Below are 10,698 nucleotides of genomic sequence, written 5' to 3' on the forward strand. Positions count from 1 at the left end.
ATCAAAGTCGAAGATGTCGCGAAAAGATGATAAGAGGCACCTAAGATCGTGAGCTTGCATCACTGGTAGGTCAGAACAGATCATGTCGGCGTAGTCATCCGTTGGTTTCTCTGGTGATGTTGCCGCAGGCAACAGGCATTGATGAGTGGAAGGTAAGCAGCTGTCCACCACTGATATGACACATTCGGCAGCAGGGCACAGCGTGGCGAGTGAGATGCCTTGCGGGAGCGGTTGGATAGATGAGCCAAAGTTCAGAACCGGAAGGTACGCACAGTTTGCCGACATTGTAAAGACAGCGTGCGCAAGCGCAATACTTCGCGTGAGGGCAACGTCAAGGTCCGGAGTGACTACGTAGGGGCCATCAGGGACAGGGGGAACAGATGAGAAAGAAATGTAAGTTGCGGCTTGAGGCGGTAGACGGACAAAGTCGACAGCACAAAGACGAGGTACAACTTGGGACGGCGACTCAGCAGAAAGAGGAAGGTCAAGCTGGACAACACTGGTGGCGCAGTTGATGAGGGCTGAATGCTCAGACAGGAAGTCGAGGCCAAGAATGACGTCATGAGGGCACTGGTCCAGAACAGAGAATAGAACGGCTGTATGGCGGCCGGATATGGTCACAAGGGCTGTGCATAGTCCAACCACAGGAGGCGTTCCGCCATCGGCAACGCGGAGAACGGCTGTGGGTGCAGGGGTCAGTACCTTTCTGAGGCGTCGTCGTAGGGTGGAACTCATGACGGACACGTGCTCGCCCGTGTCGATCAGGGCTCTCACAGGGACTCCATCGACATGAATAGCGAGCAAATTTTGGTGTGCGTGAAGGGCTAAGCGAGGATTTTGGGACTGGGGCTGTACTGCAGCATCACCTCCAGACACTGCAGCGTCTAGTTTTCCGCTTGCGAGCATCCGTAGAAGCCAGGAGAGGAGCGACGGCGTAAAGGCGAACAAGACTGCCGACGCAGGGGGGACGGGGAGCGGCTGGAGCGGGAAATCTGGCCGTCAACGGTAGCACTGTGCTGGGTTGGAGGGGGCGTGAAGTGGCGGGGCTGGTCATCGTTGCGGTGAGAGCTTAGATGACTGTATGTGCTACGACGAGACCAATAATTGCGACAGTGACGGGAGATGTGGCCAATGCGGTGGCAGAGGAAACAAATGGGTTTGTCGTCGGGTGTCCGCCAGTCGTTAGGGTTACGGCGACGTGGACCGAAGTAGGAAGGTCGTTCAGGAGCAATCGCAGTGATGTCGGGTGGTGATGAAGGATGCACAGGGCTGACGGGCTGGAGACCAAGGTTTGCAAGCTCTTGACGGATGACGGCTTGTACTATCGAGATGGTGGGCAAGTGGTTGTCGCCATCACGGAGAGGCAGGGAGGCAGGGGACATAGCTTTGAGTTCGCATCGAATGATGCGGGTCACATTTTCTGGAGGCGCAGGAGTTTGCCGGTGCAGCAGGTCTTCACATGAGGAAGTCGCAGCCGTGTTGGGGAGGTGTGTGTACGGCTGACTAATACGTCTGCTTTTAGCTTCCTCGAAGCGGCGACATTCCTTAATAATGCCGTCGACTGTAGTGCAGTTCTTGCAGACGAGCAGGTTGAAGGCGTCGTCGGCGATCCCCTTCAACACGTGACCCACTTTGTCAGATTCGGGCATGTTATTGTCAACTTTGTGGCAGAGGGCCAACACGTCCTGAATGTAGGAAACATAGGATTCCGTAGACGTATGAGCTCTGGACGCAAGCTCCCTCTTAGCGGCGAGCGTTCGGCCGAGCGGCCGTCCAAACAGCTCGCGCAGTTTCTGCATGCAGACATCCCAGCTGGTCAAATCATCTTCGTGAGTCTCGTACCAGACGCGGGCGGTGTCTTTTAGATAGAAGATGACATTCGCGAGCATAAGAGTCGGATCCCAGCGGTTGTACATACTCACGCATTCATACATGTTGATCCAGTCGTCCACGTCAACGTTGTCGGTGCCAGAAAATGTCCCAGGGTCACGAGGGGAAAAAAGAACGAGCGATGGCATTGCCGATTGTGGTGTTTGCTGGGAGGCGTCTTCGGTCATGGTGAGCGAAGTCAGCTGGCGGCCGCTGCGGAGCTCCGTCTTCGGTAGGCGTAGAGGAAAGCCGCACCTCCACCAAATATGTTGCGGGAAAGAATATATTTACAGTTATTTACAAAAACGAATGAACAGCTACGGGCGGCACTCAGAACACAGCCAGAGATGAGTTCTCGTCTTCTTCCTCGTCCACTCGTTCAATGTCGTCGTTGCCTACCCGCTGCAATATTCTAGGTAATGCTTTGTTTTATTAGAAATTTTCCACAACTTGGGCTATTTTCATCTTGTTCAATCATGCAAATGTTTTAGAACCTCCTGGTATTTTCTGGCTTTAAAAGCCGTGAATAATACAGGTAAATATTCTGGGTAATGCTTTTTTTTTTAGAAATTTGCCACAACTTGGGCTATTTTCATCTTGTTCAATCATGCAAATGTTTTAGAACCTCCTGGTATTTTCTGGCTTTTTTTGGATATGCCCAAAATTTGGTGCCTACGCACGCATGCAGTTTACTTACAAAATGAGCTGGTGATGACAACACCTGTAGTTCACCTTTTGGCGTTCTCCGTCTTATTAAAGCTCAGTTTTCGGCGACAGCAGTTCCTTTGACATTAGAATATCATAGTCTGCCGAGTAGCAGGTCAACTTTAATTTATCCTCAATGTTCTTTTAAGTTTTGTTTGATTTGTGCCCAATCATAACTGAAGCTTATATTGTGTGTAGTTATGCAGCATTCATTTGGGGGCTGAAATTTTTCAGAGCACTTTAAAATTACTCTCAAAAGTGCACTTTCTCCTTAAATTATTTAGTTAACATGAGGTTCACGATTGCTATGCACTGAGAGAGCAATAAAACTTGTACATTGTACAAAGATTTCTTTTAGATGTTGATTCTAAAGCTGTGTAAGTGAGGTTGTATATTGACTAATAATAAGCTGGTCCATCTAAAAACCAGATCTTTCATATGCGCAATTTCATATTCCAGAGAGCTGTGGCGTACAAAGTTTCTGAACGGCAAACACTGAAATATACACCTCATTAGTGTTGCTCCCAGCTTCAGTGTATGTTGACTCGAGATAGATTGTTCGAAATGTAGGTGCATGAAACTATATCCGAAGGGAATTTAGTGAGGAAACCACTTCTCGGCATTTGAAAGGGTCATACACATAGTGTAACGCTGAACAAACTTGCAAAGGCTTAGTCCCGTTTTGAGCTCTGCTAATTTCCCTTGCAATTCTACATGTATGAAATTATATGCATTTAAAAAAAAGATGAGGCCATGCATGGTGTCAGTGAGGTCATTAATTGTTTCATTCTTGCTGAGATGGCCGCTTGTGCTGCTAGCTAAGCTTTCTCCAACCGCTACGAATTGCAAACATGCTCATGACAGAAGAAAGTTGGCACATTTTGTATGTGCCAGTCAGAGTCCTTTCATACATTGCACAAGCAGTGTACTTTATTACATAGATAAGCTTCATGCAGTTACTATAATCTGAACTGCATGAAAAGGTTCATGTATTGTGAACATGGTTAAACAAGAATAAAGGGAGGACAGTAAATGTCATACTGTCACTCACTTTCGAAAATGACACTTAATTTTAGTTACGTCTTGTCTTCTCTGTAGTGAAACATAAGATATTAGAATACACGGATCACCACATGGTATTTAGCTAGGCCTGCTATGTGATTTAAAATTCAATTTATTTTCTCATGCTGTTTCGGTTTAGGCAGCCGAACAATGGATATGACATCAAAGGTCGTATAGGTCACTGCTTCTTCATTTGTAGTCATTCTCGCTCTTGAGACAGGTTGGTTTTAGCATTGCAGTTAATGAAAACAAAGAAGGAGCAGTTATATTGCAGTTTTTTTTATGCCGCATGTGGCGTACACCGACCTTTGATATCACAACCATCTCCTAGCCGCTGGAATCAAAACAGCATCAAGAGGAAATTCGATTGTAAATTATTTAGCGACTCTGATGTGTATGGGGTGATCCATATATACTAATGTCTAACGCATCGTTTCAAACAAGAAAACATGCAAGCAAAGATTTGGTGGGTATAGTCCTGTAAAAAAAAACAGTGAAAAAGCAAGAAAGGAAGGAGGAGAAATGAGAACTACACACACACACACACACACACACACAGCATTTGAAGAGCAATGAAGAGAGGAAGCGAGTGTGTTCCATGCCTTACCTGCATTATGTTTCTCACGTCAAGAAAGCTTCATGGCACTTTTCCAAATACACATACTGACTATAAATATGAGAAAAATGTGGAGATAGTGCAAAGACAACGACGACATTCTTGAAAGAACAAAAATGAACAAGGATACTGTACCATTTTCACTATGAGTTCAGGCTCTCCTATTGATTTGTTGTATTCCAACAGCATTTTGTGAATGAAGATTCATCTAGGACCACTCTTTATTTCCAGAAATGAGACCACTGCCACTCGGAACAGTGAATTGCAAAAGCTACAAAGGAATAATTTCAGAGCATATTAGGAAAAATAAAACTGTCGCAACAAGAAACACACTGACATCAATGGCAAATATGTTGAGAGATGTTTAAATGAATAGACTCTTTTGGTACAACCTTTGTCTTTCGTTCCATCAACTAACGGCCACAAATTTTATACCTCCTCTCGTAATCTTGCCAAGGAGTACCCAAGGTTGAGATTAAGAGCTGAAAGAGTTAACAAAAAAAGACATAAGCAAACACAATGCGCCTCACGGCCATCAACAAGGCCCTTTATTCCAACTTGCGGCTCATTCAAAAACATCCCCTTTGGTAATACTGTCTGTGGGGCTAAGTTGGTGCATGGTTTTGAAAACAGACGTGCAAAACAGACAACGCTGGGGGAAGATAGACGAAACAAGTGCAACTGTTTATTGACCTATTGAAGCAAGTGAATATATAGACAAAAAGGCAAGAGCAGAGAGGGACCTACACATGCGCACAAGTAGAAACAAAAAGGTAACAAATGGCTATAGAAAAAAATGTGCCTCCGCACATATCTAAAAAGACACTTTCTTTTCTTCTGTCAATTGTAAGCGAGGGTGTGCTCACATAATCTCTTCCGCCTTTGTTGATGTGGAATGCCTCTATAAGTTCACAGGCTGTATATCTTTGCCCCTGTTTAGGATTCTTGTTTCCTTCAGCTTCGCCTGGCATTTTTTTTTCTTTTTTCCTGCAGGCTTTACAGTAATGTTGTAATTAAGAACCCGTGCCATTCTTTAATGCGTGATTATGGTCAGCAAGGCTATCATTAATACATCAGCCCGTTTGGTCAATGTAAGATTTCCCACATGTCAGCGGGATCTGATAAACTGCGCCCGCTACACATTTCACAAATGGCGTCACATGCTTTTTCTGGCATTCTGCTTTTTTGGTTTGTTTGAATCCATTTTGCCACACAAGGAGAACAGCTTCTTGGGGGTGGAAAAACTACACGAACTTTAAACTTTGCCGCAACATGTTTCAGATTGTGTGCCATCTTATGAATGTAAGGAATTATCCCAGGTTTAGTTTTCTGTTTGGCAACATCGTTTTTTGCACTGTTATTACACTTTTCTTTTGTTAACCTTTTTCAGTAACTTTGGCAACTGAGCAGAGTAGGATAGCCAGCTTGAAGGGACACAAATTGGAATACAGGCCGATATTCGCCTACCGTGTGGGAGTATGCCCATTTGGCAATGCACTGTAGTATATGCAAGAAACATGGCTGCTGCCCTGCCCTTGAAAACACAGTGTTCTTTGCAAAGGCAGGAGGTAAAGCTGAAAGGAAGGTAACTGAGGCTTTCATATCGCCAAGAATGCCGACAAAAATATATGCGCATGCCATCTATCTTCATCATTATCATCATCAGCATGACTGCGCCCACTGCAGGGCAAAAACCTCTCCCATGTCTCTCTCATTAACCCTGTCCTTTGCCAGCTGCAGCCACCGTATCCGCGTAAACTTCCTAAACTCATCCGCTCACTTAACTTTCTGCCGTCCCCTGCTACGTTCGCCTTCTCTTGAAATCCACTCCGTTACCCCCAAGGACCAGCAGTTGCCTTGTCTTCGCATTACACGCCCTGCCCAAGCCCATTTCTTCCTCTTAATTTCGACTAGGATGTCATTAACCCGTGTTTGTTCCCTCACCCACTCTGCCCGCTTCTGGTCTCATAACGTTACACCTAACATTTTTCTTTCCATGGCCCGCTGTATTGTCCTTAACTTAAGCTGAACCCTTTTCGTTAGCCTCTACGTTTCTGCCCCATAGGCGAGTACCAGCAAGATACAGCTGTTGTACACTTTTCTGTTGAGGGATATTGGTAAACTGCTATTCATGATCTGAGAGAACCTGCCATATACGCGCCACCCTTCTTATCCTAGTTATATCCCTCTCATGATCCGGATCAACAGTCTCTGCCTGCCCTAAGTAGACATATTCCCTTACCACTTCCAGCATCTCGCTTCCAATTGTGAACTGCTGTTCCCTTGCTAGGCTATTGAACATTACTTTGCTTTTCAGCATGTTAATTTTTAGACCCACCGTTTTGCTCTGCCTGTCTAAATCATTGATCATGCTTTGCAATTCATCTCGTGAGTGACTCAGCAAGGCAATGTCATCAGCAAATCACAGATTATTTAGGTATTTTCCATTAACCGTTATCCCCCGCTGTTCCCAATTCAGGCCACATGATGTTATAACCCTTTTTTTTGCTGTAGTATGCAGTCTCCCCTTCACATTTTGTGCATATACAAGGTGTCCGATTTAATTCAATACAAATGGTTTATTAAACATTGCATTTGCTGTACACCACAGCTTTGGAAGTTGAATAATCAGTGAGGCTCATGCCTCAGTCAAGTGCAATGTAAATAATAAATGCTTATCCATATAACACTTTCAGATTGGCTTTTTAAATCCTGCATTTAGGTCATATCTATAGCGAATAACATGGCACACCCTGTATACCATGAGTATTCCGCCCAAACATATTCTTTAAGAATAAATGAAGACAGTGAAATGGCTCCATTGCGCCATCTTCTGACAATATGTCAATGCTAATGGCAATTGCTAGACTTTATCAAGGCCGGAAATAACAGCAGCATTTTACCTGACGGACCATAACAGGTGCTGGCACCACATCGCTGGAACTCCTTTATAAAAATTTATTTCTCGCCAACAAAATATATTTTTCTAGTTTTTTTAATATGTGAAACTAAGTGGGTTGACTATTTGGCTAATTTTTTTGTCTAGCACCGTTACCCACATAGCGTTTTCTGGTCCTCAATGTGGCCGTTTCCGCAGAAATCTCTGTACTTTTTACTAAATTACAGAACAACGCAAGGTTCAAGTTTAATTCAAACAGTGCTAGATGAAGGTTTCAGGCAAAACTCCAAAAAAGTTTGCTTAACTTTAGATTCCAAGTTTAGTTTAAAAAATGCGGAAATCTTTAAATTTTTCTCCTGTTAAGCACTTCCATTTTAAATCAAAATGGCATCATCCATAGTTTATTTTTTGAGGCATGACGGCATCTCAATACCAGACTATGTGCAGAGATAAACTTTGCCGACAAGGACCGGTTCCTGAACAATAATTCTTGCAAAATGCCAGATGACGGTGATGTCTTCCACTTTGGAGCATGATATATGGAGAAAAAATTTTTTTCTTTGAAAGAAGGTCTCTACACTTCTGTTGGGACTGGTCTTCCATGAATTTTCTCAGCGGAATCTAAAATACCAAGAATTTGGTGCATCTCCTTTCGCATGGAATGACTCTGCTGTCCCCAATTTAATTCTTGAAATCGACTGGGAAGTACTGTAAAAAAAATTGTTTCATGAACCTCGGTGGATGTGAATAGTGACGAAACATTCAAGAAACGGGCAATTTTCTCTGTTAAGGTTTTCTGCCTAGATACATGCCTTACGGAGCATACTTGTCCCCAACAGTTTTATGTTTTCTGGGCCACTTGTTTCGTTGCACTCCTAGGACCGCAGTGCAGGTCTAGACAACCGTTTTTTCAAATTTATGAATTTTAAACTTGTATGAAATTGTCTTCTCACTTTAATATGTCAACAAACACTGAATGTCAAAAATTCAAAACAAAAATTTGAGCTTTGCAAAACAAGAATTACAAGAATGACTTCACCCTGCAAGAACAATAAATGTTGAACTAGCCTTCTGCCATATATTTTCTTAGGTTTGCAGGTTTTAAGAAAAATATATTTAGGAAAATATTGTTCTGCACATAAAACAGTGACATTTGATGAGAGCAGTCATAAAATTATTTTTAAATTGCTCAAAAAATTTCATGTAAATACAGCTAGAAATAAACTAAATTTTGTTGAAAGTTGTGTCCCTTAAATGGAGGTGTGGGACAGACTGCTGGACATATCATGCTGACTTGAAATCCTATTGTTTACATCGAGTGCCGTATTGCTTGCTGCATTGCCTTTCTGACTGCTTCTCGCATTTCCTTGACAAGTGCGAGTGAACATTGAAAATGGGCAAGGTGCCACCTCTTTTTGACGCAGAGTGGCACATGACCAGAAATGTTGTTTGAAGTAATGGCCATTTGGCAATCACTAAGTGCCAGCAGACTGGTTGGAAATATGCAGAAATCACTCTTGCTTGACACTTCAGCAGCCGACCATGATGCAGGAATACTTTACTGTGAGACTGTTTATTGCCATGGGTGCACTCCAGAAACGCCACTTTGTAGCACTCTGTATGTAGCCACTGTCTGCAAGTTACCACATCTGTTCTTCTATCGCCGAGATAAAGGTGACCCCCTGCCATCATTTGTATCCAAAGAGTCTCCCTGTGCATCACTCCCACTATAGGGGCAGTGTTTATCATGCTGTTCGTCTTTTGATACAGCCACATTAGAAGATGCATGCAATGTTAGTGGGCTTCCTCATAACAGGAACATTGAAAGGACTCTCAAAATGAACACTGAAGCTTGTTTGGCTGGTTGCTGTTTACTTCAGAAAATTTTGCATAATACCTTTTCTGTGTGCTCAACCTACTGCCCTACCATTTCTGTATTTTTTTTTGTCATAGCAGGGATGGGGGACGTTCCTTAGGAAGGCCATGCATATCATGCGAAACCAGGTGGTGTTTTTCGAATACTGCATGGTTATAGAGGCATGCCTCGTTAATATGGTACTTTTGTCCCCCGTCAAAACTGTCCATAGCAAATTGGGAGTAAAAATAAAAAGAAGGCATTTATTCAGATATATACACTGGGATTACAGTGTGCTTTTCTGCATAACAACAAGCAGTGAATTGCAAATTATAATCTTAGAAACTTGAACATTTTCCCGGTCGCAAAAGTTGTACTGCGGTGCGAAGTGCCTCATAGGCCGTGAGAGACATGATGGCAGGATTCGCACTGGGTGTCCGATTCTGTGTTTGCTGTTGTATCCACAGTGGCCCTGTAGACAACTTGCTTGTTCACCAGTTGTTCATCACTTCCTGGTCTACTGCATCAGCTGCAGGCATTCCTGAAGACTCGCGAGGAGGATGTCATTGAAGCACACATTCATTTGCCTGTGAGGAATGCGATTTCTTGGCTGCTCTGTGACAACGATGGTGAGCCAATGTATATGTGGGCTTTGTTGGCTATGCAGAATCTTTCCAGGTTTGTGTGCGTTTGCACCTTTTGTACTGGAGTTATAGGTTCCCTGATTCACCAATCTGTTTGCATATGGTTCTGTGTTCATGTTAGCTCCATTTGCATGTTCCCTAACGAGATTCCAATTCTTGTGCAGGATGTCTGCACAATGGCAAACACTGCACTGCTGAGTCGAGCCGTTCCCGAATCTGGCAATATCGATGCTAGAGTCTGTGCGTCAAAGCTGAGGTAAAGTGTTGAATCTGTCTAACTATCAAAGTTTAATTTCGGTTTCATTCCTCACTGGTCGGACTAAATTAAATTGTTCTTGCTGCTTATACTTGTAAATTTAGAGCTTTGAACTGCTGTTAAGCTCAGTTTCTCTGCGCTTAACCGCAGTCATATCTCAAGACCAAATACCGCTCAATTTTCACCGCAACTGTTTTTCTTGTGGGTTTTTTTTTCACGAGTGGTCATCACACTGCAAGTGAACAGCTTTGTTTTCATTATTTCTTTAGTGGCTTTGTTTTCTTTGCAGGCGCAGGTTGGTGCAACAAAGGTTGATGAAGCTTCCATTCTTTTCTTTGCAATGTTGAAATGCTTATAGAGGTGATCATTTGAAAATTTATTTATTTTCACATCCTGCAGCCTCAGGTGAAACTGTGGCGTGAGGAGCGGAAAAAATATGTACCCCAGTGTGTCCTTCTGAACACCTGCCCGATGACAGCAGGGTCTAATACACTGAATATTGTGCAGTGGAATTTTTTCCTTGCATATTTCTTTACACTTTTTTCCCAGAAGTGGTTGCCCTCATCCTACAAAGTCATGCAACTAGTGCTGTGCAGAAAAAAAACACTGACATTAGTTTGCTGCCAGATTTTCAAGCTATGCAACAGCTGAAATGCCCTGGGGACTATACCATGAAGCTTTCAGCAACACCCGCCGCGGTGGCTCAGTGGTTATGGCGCTCGGCTGCTGACCCGGAAGTAGCGGGTTCAATCCCGGGCGTGGCGGCGAAATTCTAGAGGCCCGTGTACTGTG

This window comes from Amblyomma americanum, chromosome 9 (genome assembly GCF_052857255.1).
Source record: "Amblyomma americanum isolate KBUSLIRL-KWMA chromosome 9, ASM5285725v1, whole genome shotgun sequence".
Taxonomy (NCBI): domain Eukaryota; kingdom Metazoa; phylum Arthropoda; class Arachnida; order Ixodida; family Ixodidae; genus Amblyomma; species Amblyomma americanum.